This window comes from Odontesthes bonariensis, chromosome 2, assembly GCF_027942865.1.
Source record: "Odontesthes bonariensis isolate fOdoBon6 chromosome 2, fOdoBon6.hap1, whole genome shotgun sequence".
NCBI lineage: Eukaryota > Metazoa > Chordata > Actinopteri > Atheriniformes > Atherinopsidae > Odontesthes > Odontesthes bonariensis.
The window spans coordinates 32,961,819-32,975,338 of record NC_134507.1 but is presented as its reverse complement, the minus strand read 5'-3'; the positions used below and the strand labels follow the sequence as shown (position 1 = coordinate 32,975,338).

Here is a 13,520-nt window from a genome sequence, read left to right as displayed (position 1 = left end):
ATTGTAAATAGATAATCCATGAGCCTAGTCAAGCGGTGAAGTTGTAAAGCAATGAGATTGCTGAGATTTTCTCATGAGAATGAGAAAAAAGTGATCAGAGCTTCATCCTCTGTGGCTGGTTGACTGTTAGAGCTTCCAGCTGCCTCTAACTCCCACACCTCAAAAAACAAATGTCCCTTACAGGGTAGACATCTCAGGTGATGTTCTGACTGGGGTGGTTTATATAATCTATATGTATAACTGTTTGTGTTCTACCACCCAGGTATAGACAATAGTGATCCATCAGCTACTATTTATAACACTCTCATGCTCTCTCCTTCACAGTGACGGTGCTGCTGTCAACACAAATAATTATTAACTTCCGTCACAGAAATGGATGTTAATGACGTGTCTTTTATCCACAAGGACAATTCTTTCCAATTCTTCAAAAAAATACAGTTATATTTACTTCTGCGTCCTGCATGTCTTGTGTTGAAAAATTTGCCGATCACCCTGTGACAAACACACACACACAGACACACAGACACGAGGAAGTTAACCAGCTTCGGCTGCTGCTGATTGGTTGGCAGACACCTCTGTTTCTATTGGCCCTCAGTCTCCATGTTTCTGATCCTGGACCTGCTGAGATGTCCCAGGCCATTGTTGGTTTTGATCCTCATACATTTAACTTTGTCCTGAGCGGGCGGGAGTGCAAAGTTGTACCATCTGAAACGGCTGAAGAGTGCTCACTGCAGCGGGTGGGCGGAGGTGCAAAGTGACGCTTTGTAGGCAACAAAAGAGCACCGCCACAAGTGCGCATTGTGCCAGGAAGGGCTCTCGGACGTGAAACAGTGGAGGGTTATCGCTTCTCGGCCTTTTGGCTAAGATCAAGTGTAGTATCTGTTCTTATCAGTTTAATATCTGATACGTCCTCTATATGAGGACTACATATTAAATGGATTTTTAGGCACAGGGGTTGAAAAAGGGGCTTGCTCCGTTCACTCCACGCATCGACCCGGTACTGCAGTGCCGCTGGGAACGGTGCACTCTTCCCAACTCTTGTGAAATAACAAAACCAGCGGTACATGGTGGTAGTTTCTGGGAGCCATTGTATTCTGACTTCTAAAATGGAACTATAATCTTTAGAAAAGACGCAGTTTATGAGCACGTCGTGGGATTGAGCTTCCCTGGTTTCTCTGTATGACCATGAACACCAAACTACACACAGAGAACAGAGGAGCTTGACAGACACACACTAAGTTATCTGAGAGTCCCATTTTCAGCTGCAGAGAACAATCACATCAGGGAAGTCGACGTGCAGGCTCAACATCAGCCTCTCAAGCCAACTCTCTGGTAAAATAGGGGCAACGTATGGTTCCAGCACCTATGTAACACATATTTGTCACGGGGACTGTGGCTTACGGCCACACCGCCCTGAACACGCCCGATCTCGTCCGAACTCGGAAGCCAAGCAGGGTCGGGCCTGGTTAGTACTTGGATGGGAGACTGCTTGGGAATACCAGGTGCTGTAAGCATTTTTCTCTCTTGTCTTCTCTTCTCTCTGCATGTCTTTTGTTGAAACATCTGTTGATCACCCTGTGATCCATCTTGCTGATCCTGGATCTGCTAAGGTGTCCCAGGTCATGGTTGCCTTTGATCCTCATACATTGAACTTTGTCCTGACAAAGGAGCAGTTCCAAAAAGTCAAACAGGGACTGCCTTTGCATTTGACGCAGTCAAACTGCATGCGCCTGGAGAAGCCAAAAGGCTTACAGCACCTGGTATTCCCAGGCGGTCTCCCCATCCAAGTACTAACCAGGCCCGACTCTGCTTAGCTTCTGAGATAAAACTCTGGCTTTTAGTCTGCGAAAAGAGAGTGAAAGTGAACTCCACTTTGAGATGGCTCTGGGATTGGGCCGACTGGGAGAATTGCTTGAAAAAAACCTCTACACCCAATGAGCGGTCAGAACAAAGCCTCAAGACCCCTAGTCTTTTGCACAGAGTAAAAGACAAAGCAGCCATTGAATAGGGCCCGATTGTTCCTACCTGGTCGGCCGAGGAGCCAGCGTCTCAACCAAGCAAAGCTCACCGTGGGGAAGGTGGCTATGCCAACTAGCCTGATGCACTGCTCCCGCAGTGTCAAATACTCGTACTCTGGTTTCTCTTCATAACGTACAAGTCTTTCGCCTTTTACTAAAGACTTCCGTGGAGAGCAGCATTAATGAGTTGTTTCTATTTTTGGAAGGCTTTGCCTTTGCGGGTGAAGCCCATTCTGTCTGTGCAAAGGAAATCTTCTTGCTGTGCCAAGTGACTTCTCGGAGTAGAGTCACCTTATTTCTTGAGACCGTGCCCATGTTCAAAGCCTGGAGCGCTAAATTGTTGTTGTTTGAACGGTGCTCAGTGGAGCGGGCGGGAGTGCAAAGTTGTACCATCTGAAACGGCTGAAGAGTGCTCACTGCAGCGGGTGGGCGGAGGTGCAAAGTGACGCTTTGTAGGCAACAAAAGAGCACCGCCACAAGTGCGCATTGTGCCAGGAAGGGCTCTCGGACGTGAAACAGTGGAGGGTTATCGCTTCTCGGCCTTTTGGCTAAGATCAAGTGTAGTATCTGTTCTTATCAGTTTAATATCTGATACGTCCTCTATATGAGGACTACATATTAAATGGATTTTTAGGCACAGGGGTTGAAAAAGGGGCTTGCTCCGTTCACTCCACGCATCGACCCGGTACTGCAGTGCCGCTGGGAACGGTGCACTCTTCCCAACTCTTGTGAAATAACAAAACCAGCGGTACATGGTGGTAGTTTCTGGGAGCCATTGTATTCTGACTTCTAAAATGGAACTATAATCTTTAGAAAAGACGCAGTTTATGAGCACGTCGTGGGATTGAGCTTCCCTGGTTTCTCTGTATGACCATGAACACCAAACTACACACAGAGAACAGAGGAGCTTGACAGACACACACTAAGTTATCTGAGAGTCCCATTTTCAGCTGCAGAGAACAATCACATCAGGGAAGTCGACGTGCAGGCTCAACATCAGCCTCTCAAGCCAACTCTCTGGTAAAATAGGGGCAACGTATGGTTCCAGCACCTATGTAACACATATTTGTCACGGGGACTGTGGCTTACGGCCACACCGCCCTGAACACGCCCGATCTCGTCCGAACTCGGAAGCCAAGCAGGGTCGGGCCTGGTTAGTACTTGGATGGGAGACTGCTTGGGAATACCAGGTGCTGTAAGCATTTTTCTCTCTTGTCTTCTCTTCTCTCTGCATGTCTTTTGTTGAAACATCTGTTGATCACCCTGTGATCCATCTTGCTGATCCTGGATCTGCTAAGGTGTCCCAGGTCATGGTTGCCTTTGATCCTCATACATTGAACTTTGTCCTGACAAAGGAGCAGTTCCAAAAAGTCAAACAGGGACTGCCTTTGCATTTGACGCAGTCAAACTGCATGCGCCTGGAGAAGCCAAAAGGCTTACAGCACCTGGTATTCCCAGGCGGTCTCCCCATCCAAGTACTAACCAGGCCCGACTCTGCTTAGCTTCTGAGATAAAACTCTGGCTTTTAGTCTGCGAAAAGAGAGTGAAAGTGAACTCCACTTTGAGATGGCTCTGGGATTGGGCCGACTGGGAGAATTGCTTGAAAAAAACCTCTACACCCAATGAGCGGTCAGAACAAAGCCTCAAGACCCCTAGTCTTTTGCACAGAGTAAAAGACAAAGCAGCCATTGAATAGGGCCCGATTGTTCCTACCTGGTCGGCCGAGGAGCCAGCGTCTCAACCAAGCAAAGCTCACCGTGGGGAAGGTGGCTATGCCAACTAGCCTGATGCACTGCTCCCGCAGTGTCAAATACTCGTACTCTGGTTTCTCTTCATAACGTACAAGTCTTTCGCCTTTTACTAAAGACTTCCGTGGAGAGCAGCATTAATGAGTTGTTTCTATTTTTGGAAGGCTTTGCCTTTGCGGGTGAAGCCCATTCTGTCTGTGCAAAGGAAATCTTCTTGCTGTGCCAAGTGACTTCTCGGAGTAGAGTCACCTTATTTCTTGAGACCGTGCCCATGTTCAAAGCCTGGAGCGCTAAATTGTTGTTGTTTGAACGGTGCTCAGTGGAGCGGGCGGGAGTGCAAAGTTGTACCATCTGAAACGGCTGAAGAGTGCTCACTGCAGCGGGTGGGCGGAGGTGCAAAGTGACGCTTTGTAGGCAACAAAAGAGCACCGCCACAAGTGCGCATTGTGCCAGGAAGGGCTCTCGGACGTGAAACAGTGGAGGGTTATCGCTTCTCGGCCTTTTGGCTAAGATCAAGTGTAGTATCTGTTCTTATCAGTTTAATATCTGATACGTCCTCTATATGAGGACTACATATTAAATGGATTTTTAGGCACAGGGGTTGAAAAAGGGGCTTGCTCCGTTCACTCCACGCATCGACCCGGTACTGCAGTGCCGCTGGGAACGGTGCACTCTTCCCAACTCTTGTGAAATAACAAAACCAGCGGTACATGGTGGTAGTTTCTGGGAGCCATTGTATTCTGACTTCTAAAATGGAACTATAATCTTTAGAAAAGACGCAGTTTATGAGCACGTCGTGGGATTGAGCTTCCCTGGTTTCTCTGTATGACCATGAACACCAAACTACACACAGAGAACAGAGGAGCTTGACAGACACACACTAAGTTATCTGAGAGTCCCATTTTCAGCTGCAGAGAACAATCACATCAGGGAAGTCGACGTGCAGGCTCAACATCAGCCTCTCAAGCCAACTCTCTGGTAAAATAGGGGCAACGTATGGTTCCAGCACCTATGTAACACATATTTGTCACGGGGACTGTGGCTTACGGCCACACCGCCCTGAACACGCCCGATCTCGTCCGAACTCGGAAGCCAAGCAGGGTCGGGCCTGGTTAGTACTTGGATGGGAGACTGCTTGGGAATACCAGGTGCTGTAAGCATTTTTCTCTCTTGTCTTCTCTTCTCTCTGCATGTCTTTTGTTGAAACATCTGTTGATCACCCTGTGATCCATCTTGCTGATCCTGGATCTGCTAAGGTGTCCCAGGTCATGGTTGCCTTTGATCCTCATACATTGAACTTTGTCCTGACAAAGGAGCAGTTCCAAAAAGTCAAACAGGGACTGCCTTTGCATTTGACGCAGTCAAACTGCATGCGCCTGGAGAAGCCAAAAGGCTTACAGCACCTGGTATTCCCAGGCGGTCTCCCCATCCAAGTACTAACCAGGCCCGACTCTGCTTAGCTTCTGAGATAAAACTCTGGCTTTTAGTCTGCGAAAAGAGAGTGAAAGTGAACTCCACTTTGAGATGGCTCTGGGATTGGGCCGACTGGGAGAATTGCTTGAAAAAAACCTCTACACCCAATGAGCGGTCAGAACAAAGCCTCAAGACCCCTAGTCTTTTGCACAGAGTAAAAGACAAAGCAGCCATTGAATAGGGCCCGATTGTTCCTACCTGGTCGGCCGAGGAGCCAGCGTCTCAACCAAGCAAAGCTCACCGTGGGGAAGGTGGCTATGCCAACTAGCCTGATGCACTGCTCCCGCAGTGTCAAATACTCGTACTCTGGTTTCTCTTCATAACGTACAAGTCTTTCGCCTTTTACTAAAGACTTCCGTGGAGAGCAGCATTAATGAGTTGTTTCTATTTTTGGAAGGCTTTGCCTTTGCGGGTGAAGCCCATTCTGTCTGTGCAAAGGAAATCTTCTTGCTGTGCCAAGTGACTTCTCGGAGTAGAGTCACCTTATTTCTTGAGACCGTGCCCATGTTCAAAGCCTGGAGCGCTAAATTGTTGTTGTTTGAACGGTGCTCAGTGGAGCGGGCGGGAGTGCAAAGTTGTACCATCTGAAACGGCTGAAGAGTGCTCACTGCAGCGGGTGGGCGGAGGTGCAAAGTGACGCTTTGTAGGCAACAAAAGAGCACCGCCACAAGTGCGCATTGTGCCAGGAAGGGCTCTCGGACGTGAAACAGTGGAGGGTTATCGCTTCTCGGCCTTTTGGCTAAGATCAAGTGTAGTATCTGTTCTTATCAGTTTAATATCTGATACGTCCTCTATATGAGGACTACATATTAAATGGATTTTTAGGCACAGGGGTTGAAAAAGGGGCTTGCTCCGTTCACTCCACGCATCGACCCGGTACTGCAGTGCCGCTGGGAACGGTGCACTCTTCCCAACTCTTGTGAAATAACAAAACCAGCGGTACATGGTGGTAGTTTCTGGGAGCCATTGTATTCTGACTTCTAAAATGGAACTATAATCTTTAGAAAAGACGCAGTTTATGAGCACGTCGTGGGATTGAGCTTCCCTGGTTTCTCTGTATGACCATGAACACCAAACTACACACAGAGAACAGAGGAGCTTGACAGACACACACTAAGTTATCTGAGAGTCCCATTTTCAGCTGCAGAGAACAATCACATCAGGGAAGTCGACGTGCAGGCTCAACATCAGCCTCTCAAGCCAACTCTCTGGTAAAATAGGGGCAACGTATGGTTCCAGCACCTATGTAACACATATTTGTCACGGGGACTGTGGCTTACGGCCACACCGCCCTGAACACGCCCGATCTCGTCCGAACTCGGAAGCCAAGCAGGGTCGGGCCTGGTTAGTACTTGGATGGGAGACTGCTTGGGAATACCAGGTGCTGTAAGCATTTTTCTCTCTTGTCTTCTCTTCTCTCTGCATGTCTTTTGTTGAAACATCTGTTGATCACCCTGTGATCCATCTTGCTGATCCTGGATCTGCTAAGGTGTCCCAGGTCATGGTTGCCTTTGATCCTCATACATTGAACTTTGTCCTGACAAAGGAGCAGTTCCAAAAAGTCAAACAGGGACTGCCTTTGCATTTGACGCAGTCAAACTGCATGCGCCTGGAGAAGCCAAAAGGCTTACAGCACCTGGTATTCCCAGGCGGTCTCCCCATCCAAGTACTAACCAGGCCCGACTCTGCTTAGCTTCTGAGATAAAACTCTGGCTTTTAGTCTGCGAAAAGAGAGTGAAAGTGAACTCCACTTTGAGATGGCTCTGGGATTGGGCCGACTGGGAGAATTGCTTGAAAAAAACCTCTACACCCAATGAGCGGTCAGAACAAAGCCTCAAGACCCCTAGTCTTTTGCACAGAGTAAAAGACAAAGCAGCCATTGAATAGGGCCCGATTGTTCCTACCTGGTCGGCCGAGGAGCCAGCGTCTCAACCAAGCAAAGCTCACCGTGGGGAAGGTGGCTATGCCAACTAGCCTGATGCACTGCTCCCGCAGTGTCAAATACTCGTACTCTGGTTTCTCTTCATAACGTACAAGTCTTTCGCCTTTTACTAAAGACTTCCGTGGAGAGCAGCATTAATGAGTTGTTTCTATTTTTGGAAGGCTTTGCCTTTGCGGGTGAAGCCCATTCTGTCTGTGCAAAGGAAATCTTCTTGCTGTGCCAAGTGACTTCTCGGAGTAGAGTCACCTTATTTCTTGAGACCGTGCCCATGTTCAAAGCCTGGAGCGCTAAATTGTTGTTGTTTGAACGGTGCTCAGTGGAGCGGGCGGGAGTGCAAAGTTGTACCATCTGAAACGGCTGAAGAGTGCTCACTGCAGCGGGTGGGCGGAGGTGCAAAGTGACGCTTTGTAGGCAACAAAAGAGCACCGCCACAAGTGCGCATTGTGCCAGGAAGGGCTCTCGGACGTGAAACAGTGGAGGGTTATCGCTTCTCGGCCTTTTGGCTAAGATCAAGTGTAGTATCTGTTCTTATCAGTTTAATATCTGATACGTCCTCTATATGAGGACTACATATTAAATGGATTTTTAGGCACAGGGGTTGAAAAAGGGGCTTGCTCCGTTCACTCCACGCATCGACCCGGTACTGCAGTGCCGCTGGGAACGGTGCACTCTTCCCAACTCTTGTGAAATAACAAAACCAGCGGTACATGGTGGTAGTTTCTGGGAGCCATTGTATTCTGACTTCTAAAATGGAACTATAATCTTTAGAAAAGACGCAGTTTATGAGCACGTCGTGGGATTGAGCTTCCCTGGTTTCTCTGTATGACCATGAACACCAAACTACACACAGAGAACAGAGGAGCTTGACAGACACACACTAAGTTATCTGAGAGTCCCATTTTCAGCTGCAGAGAACAATCACATCAGGGAAGTCGACGTGCAGGCTCAACATCAGCCTCTCAAGCCAACTCTCTGGTAAAATAGGGGCAACGTATGGTTCCAGCACCTATGTAACACATATTTGTCACGGGGACTGTGGCTTACGGCCACACCGCCCTGAACACGCCCGATCTCGTCCGAACTCGGAAGCCAAGCAGGGTCGGGCCTGGTTAGTACTTGGATGGGAGACTGCTTGGGAATACCAGGTGCTGTAAGCATTTTTCTCTCTTGTCTTCTCTTCTCTCTGCATGTCTTTTGTTGAAACATCTGTTGATCACCCTGTGATCCATCTTGCTGATCCTGGATCTGCTAAGGTGTCCCAGGTCATGGTTGCCTTTGATCCTCATACATTTAACTTTGTCCTGACAAAGGAGCAGTTCCAAAAAGTCAAACAGGGACTGCCTTTGCATTTGACGCAGTCAAACTGCATGCGCCTGGAGAAGCCAAAAGGCTTACAGCACCTGGTATTCCCAGGCGGTCTCCCCATCCAAGTACTAACCAGGCCCGACTCTGCTTAGCTTCTGAGATAAAACTCTGGCTTTTAGTCTGCGAAAAGAGAGTGAAAGTGAACTCCACTTTGAGATGGCTCTGGGATTGGGCCGACTGGGAGAATTGCTTGAAAAAAACCTCTACACCCAATGAGCGGTCAGAACAAAGCCTCAAGACCCCTAGTCTTTTGCACAGAGTAAAAGACAAAGCAGCCATTGAATAGGGCCCGATTGTTCCTACCTGGTCGGCCGAGGAGCCAGCGTCTCAACCAAGCAAAGCTCACCGTGGGGAAGGTGGCTATGCCAACTAGCCTGATGCACTGCTCCCGCAGTGTCAAATACTCGTACTCTGGTTTCTCTTCATAACGTACAAGTCTTTCGCCTTTTACTAAAGACTTCCGTGGAGAGCAGCATTAATGAGTTGTTTCTATTTTTGGAAGGCTTTGCCTTTGCGGGTGAAGCCCATTCTGTCTGTGCAAAGGAAATCTTCTTGCTGTGCCAAGTGACTTCTCGGAGTAGAGTCACCTTATTTCTTGAGACCGTGCCCATGTTCAAAGCCTGGAGCGCTAAATTGTTGTTGTTTGAACGGTGCTCAGTGGAGCGGGCGGGAGTGCAAAGTTGTACCATCTGAAACGGCTGAAGAGTGCTCACTGCAGCGGGTGGGCGGAGGTGCAAAGTGACGCTTTGTAGGCAACAAAAGAGCACCGCCACAAGTGCGCATTGTGCCAGGAAGGGCTCTCGGACGTGAAACAGTGGAGGGTTATCGCTTCTCGGCCTTTTGGCTAAGATCAAGTGTAGTATCTGTTCTTATCAGTTTAATATCTGATACGTCCTCTATATGAGGACTACATATTAAATGGATTTTTAGGCACAGGGGTTGAAAAAGGGGCTTGCTCCGTTCACTCCACGCATCGACCCGGTACTGCAGTGCCGCTGGGAACGGTGCACTCTTCCCAACTCTTGTGAAATAACAAAACCAGCGGTACATGGTGGTAGTTTCTGGGAGCCATTGTATTCTGACTTCTAAAATGGAACTATAATCTTTAGAAAAGACGCAGTTTATGAGCACGTCGTGGGATTGAGCTTCCCTGGTTTCTCTGTATGACCATGAACACCAAACTACACACAGAGAACAGAGGAGCTTGACAGACACACACTAAGTTATCTGAGAGTCCCATTTTCAGCTGCAGAGAACAATCACATCAGGGAAGTCGACGTGCAGGCTCAACATCAGCCTCTCAAGCCAACTCTCTGGTAAAATAGGGGCAACGTATGGTTCCAGCACCTATGTAACACATATTTGTCACGGGGACTGTGGCTTACGGCCACACCGCCCTGAACACGCCCGATCTCGTCCGAACTCGGAAGCCAAGCAGGGTCGGGCCTGGTTAGTACTTGGATGGGAGACTGCTTGGGAATACCAGGTGCTGTAAGCATTTTTCTCTCTTGTCTTCTCTTCTCTCTGCATGTCTTTTGTTGAAACATCTGTTGATCACCCTGTGATCCATCTTGCTGATCCTGGATCTGCTAAGGTGTCCCAGGTCATGGTTGCCTTTGATCCTCATACATTGAACTTTGTCCTGACAAAGGAGCAGTTCCAAAAAGTCAAACAGGGACTGCCTTTGCATTTGACGCAGTCAAACTGCATGCGCCTGGAGAAGCCAAAAGGCTTACAGCACCTGGTATTCCCAGGCGGTCTCCCCATCCAAGTACTAACCAGGCCCGACTCTGCTTAGCTTCTGAGATAAAACTCTGGCTTTTAGTCTGCGAAAAGAGAGTGAAAGTGAACTCCACTTTGAGATGGCTCTGGGATTGGGCCGACTGGGAGAATTGCTTGAAAAAAACCTCTACACCCAATGAGCGGTCAGAACAAAGCCTCAAGACCCCTAGTCTTTTGCACAGAGTAAAAGACAAAGCAGCCATTGAATAGGGCCCGATTGTTCCTACCTGGTCGGCCGAGGAGCCAGCGTCTCAACCAAGCAAAGCTCACCGTGGGGAAGGTGGCTATGCCAACTAGCCTGATGCACTGCTCCCGCAGTGTCAAATACTCGTACTCTGGTTTCTCTTCATAACGTACAAGTCTTTCGCCTTTTACTAAAGACTTCCGTGGAGAGCAGCATTAATGAGTTGTTTCTATTTTTGGAAGGCTTTGCCTTTGCGGGTGAAGCCCATTCTGTCTGTGCAAAGGAAATCTTCTTGCTGTGCCAAGTGACTTCTCGGAGTAGAGTCACCTTATTTCTTGAGACCGTGCCCATGTTCAAAGCCTGGAGCGCTAAATTGTTGTTGTTTGAACGGTGCTCAGTGGAGCGGGCGGGAGTGCAAAGTTGTACCATCTGAAACGGCTGAAGAGTGCTCACTGCAGCGGGTGGGCGGAGGTGCAAAGTGACGCTTTGTAGGCAACAAAAGAGCACCGCCACAAGTGCGCATTGTGCCAGGAAGGGCTCTCGGACGTGAAACAGTGGAGGGTTATCGCTTCTCGGCCTTTTGGCTAAGATCAAGTGTAGTATCTGTTCTTATCAGTTTAATATCTGATACGTCCTCTATATGAGGACTACATATTAAATGGATTTTTAGGCACAGGGGTTGAAAAAGGGGCTTGCTCCGTTCACTCCACGCATCGACCCGGTACTGCAGTGCCGCTGGGAACGGTGCACTCTTCCCAACTCTTGTGAAATAACAAAACCAGCGGTACATGGTGGTAGTTTCTGGGAGCCATTGTATTCTGACTTCTAAAATGGAACTATAATCTTTAGAAAAGACGCAGTTTATGAGCACGTCGTGGGATTGAGCTTCCCTGGTTTCTCTGTATGACCATGAACACCAAACTACACACAGAGAACAGAGGAGCTTGACAGACACACACTAAGTTATCTGAGAGTCCCATTTTCAGCTGCAGAGAACAATCACATCAGGGAAGTCGACGTGCAGGCTCAACATCAGCCTCTCAAGCCAACTCTCTGGTAAAATAGGGGCAACGTATGGTTCCAGCACCTATGTAACACATATTTGTCACGGGGACTGTGGCTTACGGCCACACCGCCCTGAACACGCCCGATCTCGTCCGAACTCGGAAGCCAAGCAGGGTCGGGCCTGGTTAGTACTTGGATGGGAGACTGCTTGGGAATACCAGGTGCTGTAAGCATTTTTCTCTCTTGTCTTCTCTTCTCTCTGCATGTCTTTTGTTGAAACATCTGTTGATCACCCTGTGATCCATCTTGCTGATCCTGGATCTGCTAAGGTGTCCCAGGTCATGGTTGCCTTTGATCCTCATACATTGAACTTTGTCCTGACAAAGGAGCAGTTCCAAAAAGTCAAACAGGGACTGCCTTTGCATTTGACGCAGTCAAACTGCATGCGCCTGGAGAAGCCAAAAGGCTTACAGCACCTGGTATTCCCAGGCGGTCTCCCCATCCAAGTACTAACCAGGCCCGACTCTGCTTAGCTTCTGAGATAAAACTCTGGCTTTTAGTCTGCGAAAAGAGAGTGAAAGTGAACTCCACTTTGAGATGGCTCTGGGATTGGGCCGACTGGGAGAATTGCTTGAAAAAAACCTCTACACCCAATGAGCGGTCAGAACAAAGCCTCAAGACCCCTAGTCTTTTGCACAGAGTAAAAGACAAAGCAGCCATTGAATAGGGCCCGATTGTTCCTACCTGGTCGGCCGAGGAGCCAGCGTCTCAACCAAGCAAAGCTCACCGTGGGGAAGGTGGCTATGCCAACTAGCCTGATGCACTGCTCCCGCAGTGTCAAATACTCGTACTCTGGTTTCTCTTCATAACGTACAAGTCTTTCGCCTTTTACTAAAGACTTCCGTGGAGAGCAGCATTAATGAGTTGTTTCTATTTTTGGAAGGCTTTGCCTTTGCGGGTGAAGCCCATTCTGTCTGTGCAAAGGAAATCTTCTTGCTGTGCCAAGTGACTTCTCGGAGTAGAGTCACCTTATTTCTTGAGACCGTGCCCATGTTCAAAGCCTGGAGCGCTAAATTGTTGTTGTTTGAACGGTGCTCAGTGGAGCGGGCGGGAGTGCAAAGTTGTACCATCTGAAACGGCTGAAGAGTGCTCACTGCAGCGGGTGGGCGGAGGTGCAAAGTGACGCTTTGTAGGCAACAAAAGAGCACCGCCACAAGTGCGCATTGTGCCAGGAAGGGCTCTCGGACGTGAAACAGTGGAGGGTTATCGCTTCTCGGCCTTTTGGCTAAGATCAAGTGTAGTATCTGTTCTTATCAGTTTAATATCTGATACGTCCTCTATATGAGGACTACATATTAAATGGATTTTTAGGCACAGGGGTTGAAAAAGGGGCTTGCTCCGTTCACTCCACGCATCGACCCGGTACTGCAGTGCCGCTGGGAACGGTGCACTCTTCCCAACTCTTGTGAAATAACAAAACCAGCGGTACATGGTGGTAGTTTCTGGGAGCCATTGTATTCTGACTTCTAAAATGGAACTATAATCTTTAGAAAAGACGCAGTTTATGAGCACGTCGTGGGATTGAGCTTCCCTGGTTTCTCTGTATGACCATGAACACCAAACTACACACAGAGAACAGAGGAGCTTGACAGACACACACTAAGTTATCTGAGAGTCCCATTTTCAGCTGCAGAGAACAATCACATCAGGGAAGTCGACGTGCAGGCTCAACATCAGCCTCTCAAGCCAACTCTCTGGTAAAATAGGGGCAACGTATGGTTCCAGCACCTATGTAACACATATTTGTCACGGGGACTGTGGCTTACGGCCACACCGCCCTGAACACGCCCGATCTCGTCCGAACTCGGAAGCCAAGCAGGGTCGGGCCTGGTTAGTACTTGGATGGGAGACTGCTTGGGAATACCAGGTGCTGTAAGCATTTTTCTCTCTTGTCTTCTCTTCTCTCTGCATGTCTTTTGTTGAAACATCTGTTGATCACCCTG

The 13,520-nt window shown here is 48.6% G+C and overlaps 16 non-coding genes and 7 pseudogenes across 16 annotated transcripts; all 23 read left to right on the top strand.

Moving 5' to 3' along the window:
* Positions 1–840: 840 nt before the first annotated feature.
* LOC142368889 (U2 spliceosomal RNA) lies at positions 841–1,031 on the top strand. The gene has a single exon (XR_012767447.1). It is a non-coding gene; the product is annotated as a U2 spliceosomal RNA (small nuclear RNA).
* Positions 1,032–1,395: 364 nt separating this feature from the next.
* On the top strand, positions 1,396–1,514 carry LOC142375520 (5S ribosomal RNA). The gene has a single exon (XR_012768976.1). It is a non-coding gene; the product is annotated as a 5S ribosomal RNA (ribosomal RNA).
* Positions 1,515–2,128: 614 nt separating this feature from the next.
* Positions 2,129–2,233, top strand: LOC142372203 (U5 spliceosomal RNA; annotated as a pseudogene).
* A 313-nt stretch (positions 2,234–2,546) lies between these two features.
* Positions 2,547–2,737, top strand: LOC142368883 (U2 spliceosomal RNA). The gene has a single exon (XR_012767446.1). It is a non-coding gene; the product is annotated as a U2 spliceosomal RNA (small nuclear RNA).
* Positions 2,738–3,101: 364 nt separating this feature from the next.
* LOC142375509 (5S ribosomal RNA) lies at positions 3,102–3,220 on the top strand. Its single transcript, XR_012768974.1, has one exon. It is a non-coding gene; the product is annotated as a 5S ribosomal RNA (ribosomal RNA).
* Positions 3,221–3,834: 614 nt separating this feature from the next.
* LOC142372196 (U5 spliceosomal RNA) lies at positions 3,835–3,939 on the top strand (annotated as a pseudogene).
* Positions 3,940–4,252: 313 nt separating this feature from the next.
* LOC142368876 (U2 spliceosomal RNA) lies at positions 4,253–4,443 on the top strand. The gene has a single exon (XR_012767444.1). It is a non-coding gene; the product is annotated as a U2 spliceosomal RNA (small nuclear RNA).
* Positions 4,444–4,807: 364 nt separating this feature from the next.
* LOC142375502 (5S ribosomal RNA) lies at positions 4,808–4,926 on the top strand. Its single transcript, XR_012768970.1, has one exon. It is a non-coding gene; the product is annotated as a 5S ribosomal RNA (ribosomal RNA).
* A 614-nt stretch (positions 4,927–5,540) lies between these two features.
* Positions 5,541–5,645, top strand: LOC142372188 (U5 spliceosomal RNA; annotated as a pseudogene).
* A 313-nt stretch (positions 5,646–5,958) lies between these two features.
* On the top strand, positions 5,959–6,149 carry LOC142368869 (U2 spliceosomal RNA). Its single transcript, XR_012767443.1, has one exon. It is a non-coding gene; the product is annotated as a U2 spliceosomal RNA (small nuclear RNA).
* A 364-nt stretch (positions 6,150–6,513) lies between these two features.
* LOC142375498 (5S ribosomal RNA) lies at positions 6,514–6,632 on the top strand. The gene has a single exon (XR_012768969.1). It is a non-coding gene; the product is annotated as a 5S ribosomal RNA (ribosomal RNA).
* Positions 6,633–7,246: 614 nt separating this feature from the next.
* On the top strand, positions 7,247–7,351 carry LOC142372183 (U5 spliceosomal RNA; annotated as a pseudogene).
* Positions 7,352–7,664: 313 nt separating this feature from the next.
* LOC142368863 (U2 spliceosomal RNA) lies at positions 7,665–7,855 on the top strand. Its single transcript, XR_012767441.1, has one exon. It is a non-coding gene; the product is annotated as a U2 spliceosomal RNA (small nuclear RNA).
* Positions 7,856–8,219: 364 nt separating this feature from the next.
* LOC142375494 (5S ribosomal RNA) lies at positions 8,220–8,338 on the top strand. Its single transcript, XR_012768968.1, has one exon. It is a non-coding gene; the product is annotated as a 5S ribosomal RNA (ribosomal RNA).
* Positions 8,339–8,952: 614 nt separating this feature from the next.
* Positions 8,953–9,057, top strand: LOC142372179 (U5 spliceosomal RNA; annotated as a pseudogene).
* Positions 9,058–9,370: 313 nt separating this feature from the next.
* Positions 9,371–9,561, top strand: LOC142368853 (U2 spliceosomal RNA). The gene has a single exon (XR_012767439.1). It is a non-coding gene; the product is annotated as a U2 spliceosomal RNA (small nuclear RNA).
* A 364-nt stretch (positions 9,562–9,925) lies between these two features.
* On the top strand, positions 9,926–10,044 carry LOC142375487 (5S ribosomal RNA). Its single transcript, XR_012768967.1, has one exon. It is a non-coding gene; the product is annotated as a 5S ribosomal RNA (ribosomal RNA).
* A 614-nt stretch (positions 10,045–10,658) lies between these two features.
* On the top strand, positions 10,659–10,763 carry LOC142372176 (U5 spliceosomal RNA; annotated as a pseudogene).
* A 313-nt stretch (positions 10,764–11,076) lies between these two features.
* LOC142368846 (U2 spliceosomal RNA) lies at positions 11,077–11,267 on the top strand. Its single transcript, XR_012767438.1, has one exon. It is a non-coding gene; the product is annotated as a U2 spliceosomal RNA (small nuclear RNA).
* Positions 11,268–11,631: 364 nt separating this feature from the next.
* On the top strand, positions 11,632–11,750 carry LOC142375477 (5S ribosomal RNA). Its single transcript, XR_012768965.1, has one exon. It is a non-coding gene; the product is annotated as a 5S ribosomal RNA (ribosomal RNA).
* A 614-nt stretch (positions 11,751–12,364) lies between these two features.
* Positions 12,365–12,469, top strand: LOC142372173 (U5 spliceosomal RNA; annotated as a pseudogene).
* Positions 12,470–12,782: 313 nt separating this feature from the next.
* Positions 12,783–12,973, top strand: LOC142368838 (U2 spliceosomal RNA). The gene has a single exon (XR_012767436.1). It is a non-coding gene; the product is annotated as a U2 spliceosomal RNA (small nuclear RNA).
* A 364-nt stretch (positions 12,974–13,337) lies between these two features.
* On the top strand, positions 13,338–13,456 carry LOC142375470 (5S ribosomal RNA). The gene has a single exon (XR_012768963.1). It is a non-coding gene; the product is annotated as a 5S ribosomal RNA (ribosomal RNA).
* The last annotated feature ends 64 nt before the right edge of the window (positions 13,457–13,520 follow it).